The following is a 5,914-nucleotide window of genomic DNA, read 5'->3' on the forward strand; positions in this document are numbered from 1 at the left end:
GTTTATCCGTGTGTCCACCTTACCAACACTTCTCATTTAGTGGTAAAACCCGGAGAAATGCTTTGTGATATGTACAGGCATACCCCGCATTAACGTACGCAATGGGACCGGAGCATGTATGTAACACAGGCATACCCCGCATTAACGTACGCAATGGGAGCGGAGTATGTAAAGCGGAAAATGTACTTAAAGTGAAGCACTACCTTTTCCCACTTACCGATGCATGTACTGTACTGCAATCGTCATATACGTGCATAACTGATGTAAATAACGCATTTGTAACAGGCTCTATAGTCTCCCCGCTTGCGCACTGCTTCGGTACAGGTAGGAAGCTGATATTGCTGTTTAGGACGTGCTGACAGGCGCATGCGCGAGCTGCCGTTTGCCTATTGGGCGATATGTACTTACTCGCGAGTGTACTTAAAGTGAGTGTCCTTAAACCGGGGTATGCCTGTGTTAGTTGGATAGGACACCTGGCACTTTAATGACCTGTTTCATCTTATGAACGTGTCTCCTATAGATTTTAATCTTATACTATATTAGTGAAAGCACTGTATGCCTGTCTGCATCTTCCTGTGTCCCTAGGGGAAATCTCATTGGTCCCTTGGCCCGCCCGCCCCCGCACCTCTCATTGGCCTGAGGCGGAGTGACGACACACACACACACACACACTATTATTACCCCTTCAGCGCTGCAAAACACTCTTGAAAGTAATACGGGTGGACGCAAGCGCTGCGACCCCCCGACCCGCCCCAGGACTGCTACTTGAAGTGGGAGGACGAGCGGCTGACCTCTTCTCCAGGTTACTTGGAAACGATAGTATGTATATACACATACACAGTGCCTCTTATGTAAAATAAAGAGGGCCCCCCCCCCTCCCCTCCAGTGTCAGCGGCCTTGCGAGATCCCCCCCTCTCTATATCTCCCACCTCTCCCCCCTCCCCGGCGCTCCAACTCACCCCCCTCCCCGGCAGGGGAACAGCCAGTGGCCAGGCAGGCTGCCTCGCGGCGCCAAGTGCCTAAGATGGCGGCGGCCGGACGTAGAGGGGGGGGGTGTCACTGCCGCGGAGTTGCGCTGTCCCAGATCACGGTGGCTGCCTCCCTGCCACTGGGCGCCGCCACTGCTCCCTGCACCTCACAGACCTCAGGGGCGCCACAGCCGCACCACCCTCTCCCGCCTGAAACACACCTCGGCGCGCCCTTAACATGCCGGCGGGGGAGCAGAGCAGTGGCGGCCGCAGCGGGGCTGACTGTCATCACTCCCCCCCCTGCCCGTACCTCCCTGTCGCCCTCCCAAAGGTTCCTCTCCGCGTGAGGTGTGGGGGAGGCCTGCCCTCTAGCTTCATGCCGCCGCCGCCTCCGGTATGGGGGGGGAGGGGGAAATGTGACCCAGTCACTCACTCCTCACCCACCCAGTCACTAACTCCCACCCAGTCACTAACTCCCACCCTGTCACTAACTCCCACCCTGTCACTAACTCCCACCCAGTCACTAACTCCCACCCAGTCACTAACTCCCACCCAGTCACTAACTCCCACCCAGTCACTAACTCCCACCCAGTCACTAACGCACTCACCCAGTCACTAACTCTACCACCCAGTCACTAACCCCACCCAGTCACTAACTCCCACCCAGTCACTAACTCCCACCCAGTCACTAACTCCCACCCAGTCACTAACTCCCACCCAGTCACTAACTCTACCACCCAGTCACTAACTCTACCACCCAGTCACTAACTCTACCACCCAGTCACTAACTCTCCCACCCAGTCACTAACTCACCCACCCAGTCACTAACTCCCACCCAGTCACTAACTCCCACCCAGTCACTAACTCCCACCCAGTCACTAACTCCCACCCAGTCACTACTCTCCCACCCAGTCACTAACTCTCCCACCCAGTCACTAACTCACCCACCCAGTCACTAACTCCCACCCAGTCACTAACTCCCACCCAGTCACTAATTCCCACCCAGTCACTAACTCTACCACCCAGTCACTAACTCTCCCACCCAGTCACTAACTCTACCACCCAGTCACTAACTCTCCCACCCAGTCACTAACTCTCCCACCCAGTCACTAACTCTCCCACCCAGTCACTAACTCTCCCACCCAGTCACTAACTCTCCCACCCAGTCACTAACTCTCCCACCCAGTCACTAACTCTCCCACCCAGTCACTAGCTCTCCCACCCAGTCACTAACTCTACCACCCAGTCACTAACTCTACCACCCAGTCACTAACTCTACCGCCCAGTCAATAACTCTCCCACCCAGTCACTCACTCCTCACCCACTCACCCACCCAGTCACTAACGCACTCACCCACCCAGTCACTAACTCCCACCCAGTCACTAACTCCCACCCAGTCACTAACTCCCACCCAGTCACTAACTCCCACCCAGTCACTAACTCCCACCCAGTCACTAACTCCCACCCAGTCACTAACTCCCACCCAGTCACTAACTCCCACCCAGTCACTAACTCCCACCCAGTCACTAACTCCCACCCAGTCACTAACTCCCACCCAGTCACTAACGCACTCACCCAGTCACTAACTCTACCACCCAGTCACTAACCCCCACCCAGTCACTAACTCCCACCCAGTCACTAACTCCCACCCAGTCACTAACTCCCACCCAGTCACTAACTCCCACCCAGTCACTAACTCCCACCCAGTCACTAACTCCCACCCAGTCACTAACTCCCACCCAGTCACTAACTCCCACCCAGTCACTAACTCCCACCCAGTCACTAACTCCCACCCAGTCACTAACTCCCACCCAGTCACTAACTCCCACCCAGTCACTAACTCCCACCCAGTCACTAACTCCCACCCAGTCACTAACTCCCACCCAGTCACTAACTCCCACCCAGTCACTAACTCCCACCCAGTCACTAACTCCCACCCAGTCACTAACTCCCACCCAGTCACTAACTCCCACCCAGTCACTAACTCCACCCAGTCACTAACTCCCACCCAGTCACTAACTCCCACCCAGTCACTAACTCCCACCCAGTCACTAACTCCCACCCAGTCACTAACTCCCACCCAGTCACTAACTCCCACCCAGTCACTAACTCCCACCCAGTCACTAACTCCCACCCAGTCACTAACTCCCACCCAGTCACTAACTCCCACCCAGTCACTAACTCCCACCCAGTCACTAACTCCCACCCAGTCACTAACTCCCACCCAGTCACTAACTCCCACCCAGTCACTAACTCCCACCCAGTCACTAACTCACCCACCCAGTCACTAACTCACCCACCCAGTCACTAACTCACCCACCCAGTCACTAACTCACCCACCCAGTCACTAACTCACCCACCCAGTCACTAACTCACCCACCCAGTCACTAACTCACCCACCCAGTCACTAACTCTCCCACCCAGTCACTAACTCTCCCACCCAGTCACTAACTCTCCCACCCAGTCACTAACTCTCCCACCCAGTCACTAACTCTCCCACCCAGTCACTAACTCTCCCACCCAGTCACTAACTCTCCCACCCAGTCACTAACTCTCCCACCCAGTCACTAACTCTCCCACCCAGTCACTAACTCTCCCACCCAGTCACTAACTCTCCCACCCAGTCACTAACTCTCCCACCCAGTCACTAACTCTCCCACCCAGTCACTAACTCTCCCACCCAGTCACTAACTCTCCCACCCAGTCACTAACTCTCCCACCCAGTCACTAACTCTCCCACCCAGTCACTAACTCTCCCACCCAGTCACTAACTCTCCCACCCAGTCACTAACTCTCCCACCCAGTCACTAACTCTCCCACCCAGTCACTAACTCCCACCCAGTCACTAACTCTACCACCCAGTCACTAACGCACTCACCCAGTCACTAACTCTACCACCCAGTCACTAACGCACTCACCCAGTCACTAACTCTACCACCCAGTCACTAACTCTACCACCCAGTCACTAACTCACCCACCCAGTCACTAACTCTCCCACCCAGTCACTAACTCTCCCACCCAGTCACTAACTCCCACCCAGTCACTAACTCTACCACCCAGTCACTAACGCACTCACCCAGTCACTAACTCTACCACCCAGTCACTAACTCTACCACCCAGTCACTAACTCTACCACCCAGTCACTAACTCTACCACCCAGTCACTAACTCTACCACCCAGTCACTAACTCTACCACCCAGTCACTAACTCACCCACCCAGTCACTAACTCCCACCCAGCCACTAACTCCCACCCAGCCACTAACTCCCACCCAGCCACTAACTCCCACCCAGCCACTAACTCCCACCCAGCCACTAACTCCCACCCAGCCACTAACTCCCACCCAGCCACTAACTCCCACCCAGCCACTAACTCCCACCCAGCCACTAACTCCCACCCAGTCACTAACTCCCACCCAGTCACTAACTCCCACCCAGTCACTAACTCCCACCCAGTCACTAACTCCCACCCAGTCACTAACTCCCACCCAGTCACCAACTCTACCACCCAGTCACTAACTCTACCACCCAGTCACTAACTCTACCACCCAGTCACTAACTCTACCACCCAGTCACTAACTCTACCACCCAGTCACTAACTCTACCACCCAGTCACTAACTCTCCCACCCAGTCACTAACTCTCCCACCCAGTCACTAACTCTCCCACCCAGTCACTAACTCTCCCACCCAGTCACTAACTCTCCCACCCAGCCACTAACTCCCACCCAGCCACTAACTCCCACCCAGCCACTAACTCCCACCCAGCCACTAACTCCCACCCAGTCACTAACTCCCACCCAGTCACTAACTCCCACCCAGTCACTAACTCCCACCCAGTCACTAACTCTACCACCCAGTCACTAACTCTACCACCCAGTCACTAACTCTACCACCCAGTCACTAACTCACCCACCCACCCAGTCACTAACTCACCCACTCACTAACTCACCCACCCAGTCACTAACTCACCCACTCACTCACTACTCACCCACCCAGTCACCAACTCACTCAACCACTAACTCATCCACCCACCCAGTCACTAACTGACTCACTCACCCAGTCACTAACTCACTCATTCACCCAGTCAATAACTCACCCAGTCACTAACTCAGCCACCCAGTCACTAACTCACTCACCCACCCAGTCACTAACACACCCAGTCACTAACTCACTTACTCACCCACCCAGGCACCCAGTCACTAACTCACCCACCCAGTCACTAACTCACCCACCCAGTCACTAACTCACCCACCCAGTCACTAACTCACCCACCCAGTCACTAACTCACCCACCCAGTCACTAACTCATCCACCCACCCAGTCACTAACTCATGTCACTAACTCAATCATCCCACCCAGTCAATAACTCACTTAACCACCCACCCAGTCACTAACTCACCCACCCAGTCACTAACTCACCCACCCACCCACCCAGTCACTAACTCACCACCCACCCAGTCACTAACTCACCACCCACCCAGTCACTAACTCACCACCCACCCAGTCACTAACTCACCACCCACCCAGTCACTAACTCACCCACCCAGTCACTAACTCACCCACCCAGTCACTAACTCACTTGCCCACCCACCCAGTCACTAACTCACCAACCCAGCCACTAACTCACCCACCCAGCCACTAACTCACCCACCCACTCACTAAGTCACCACCAACTCACTAAATCACCCACCCACTCACTAACTCACCCACCCACTAACTCACCCACCCACTAACTCACCCACTCACTAACTCACTAACTCACCCACCCACTCACTAACTCACCCACCCAATCACTAACTCATCCACCCACCCAGTCACTAACTCATGTCACCAACTCACCCACCCACCCTGTCACTAACTCACCCACCCAGTCACTAACTCAATCATCCCACCCAGTCACTAACTCACCCACCCACCCAGTCAGTAACTCAACCACCCAGTCACTAAC

This window comes from Ascaphus truei, chromosome 22 (genome assembly GCF_040206685.1).
Source record: "Ascaphus truei isolate aAscTru1 chromosome 22, aAscTru1.hap1, whole genome shotgun sequence".
Classification (NCBI taxonomy): domain Eukaryota; kingdom Metazoa; phylum Chordata; class Amphibia; order Anura; family Ascaphidae; genus Ascaphus; species Ascaphus truei.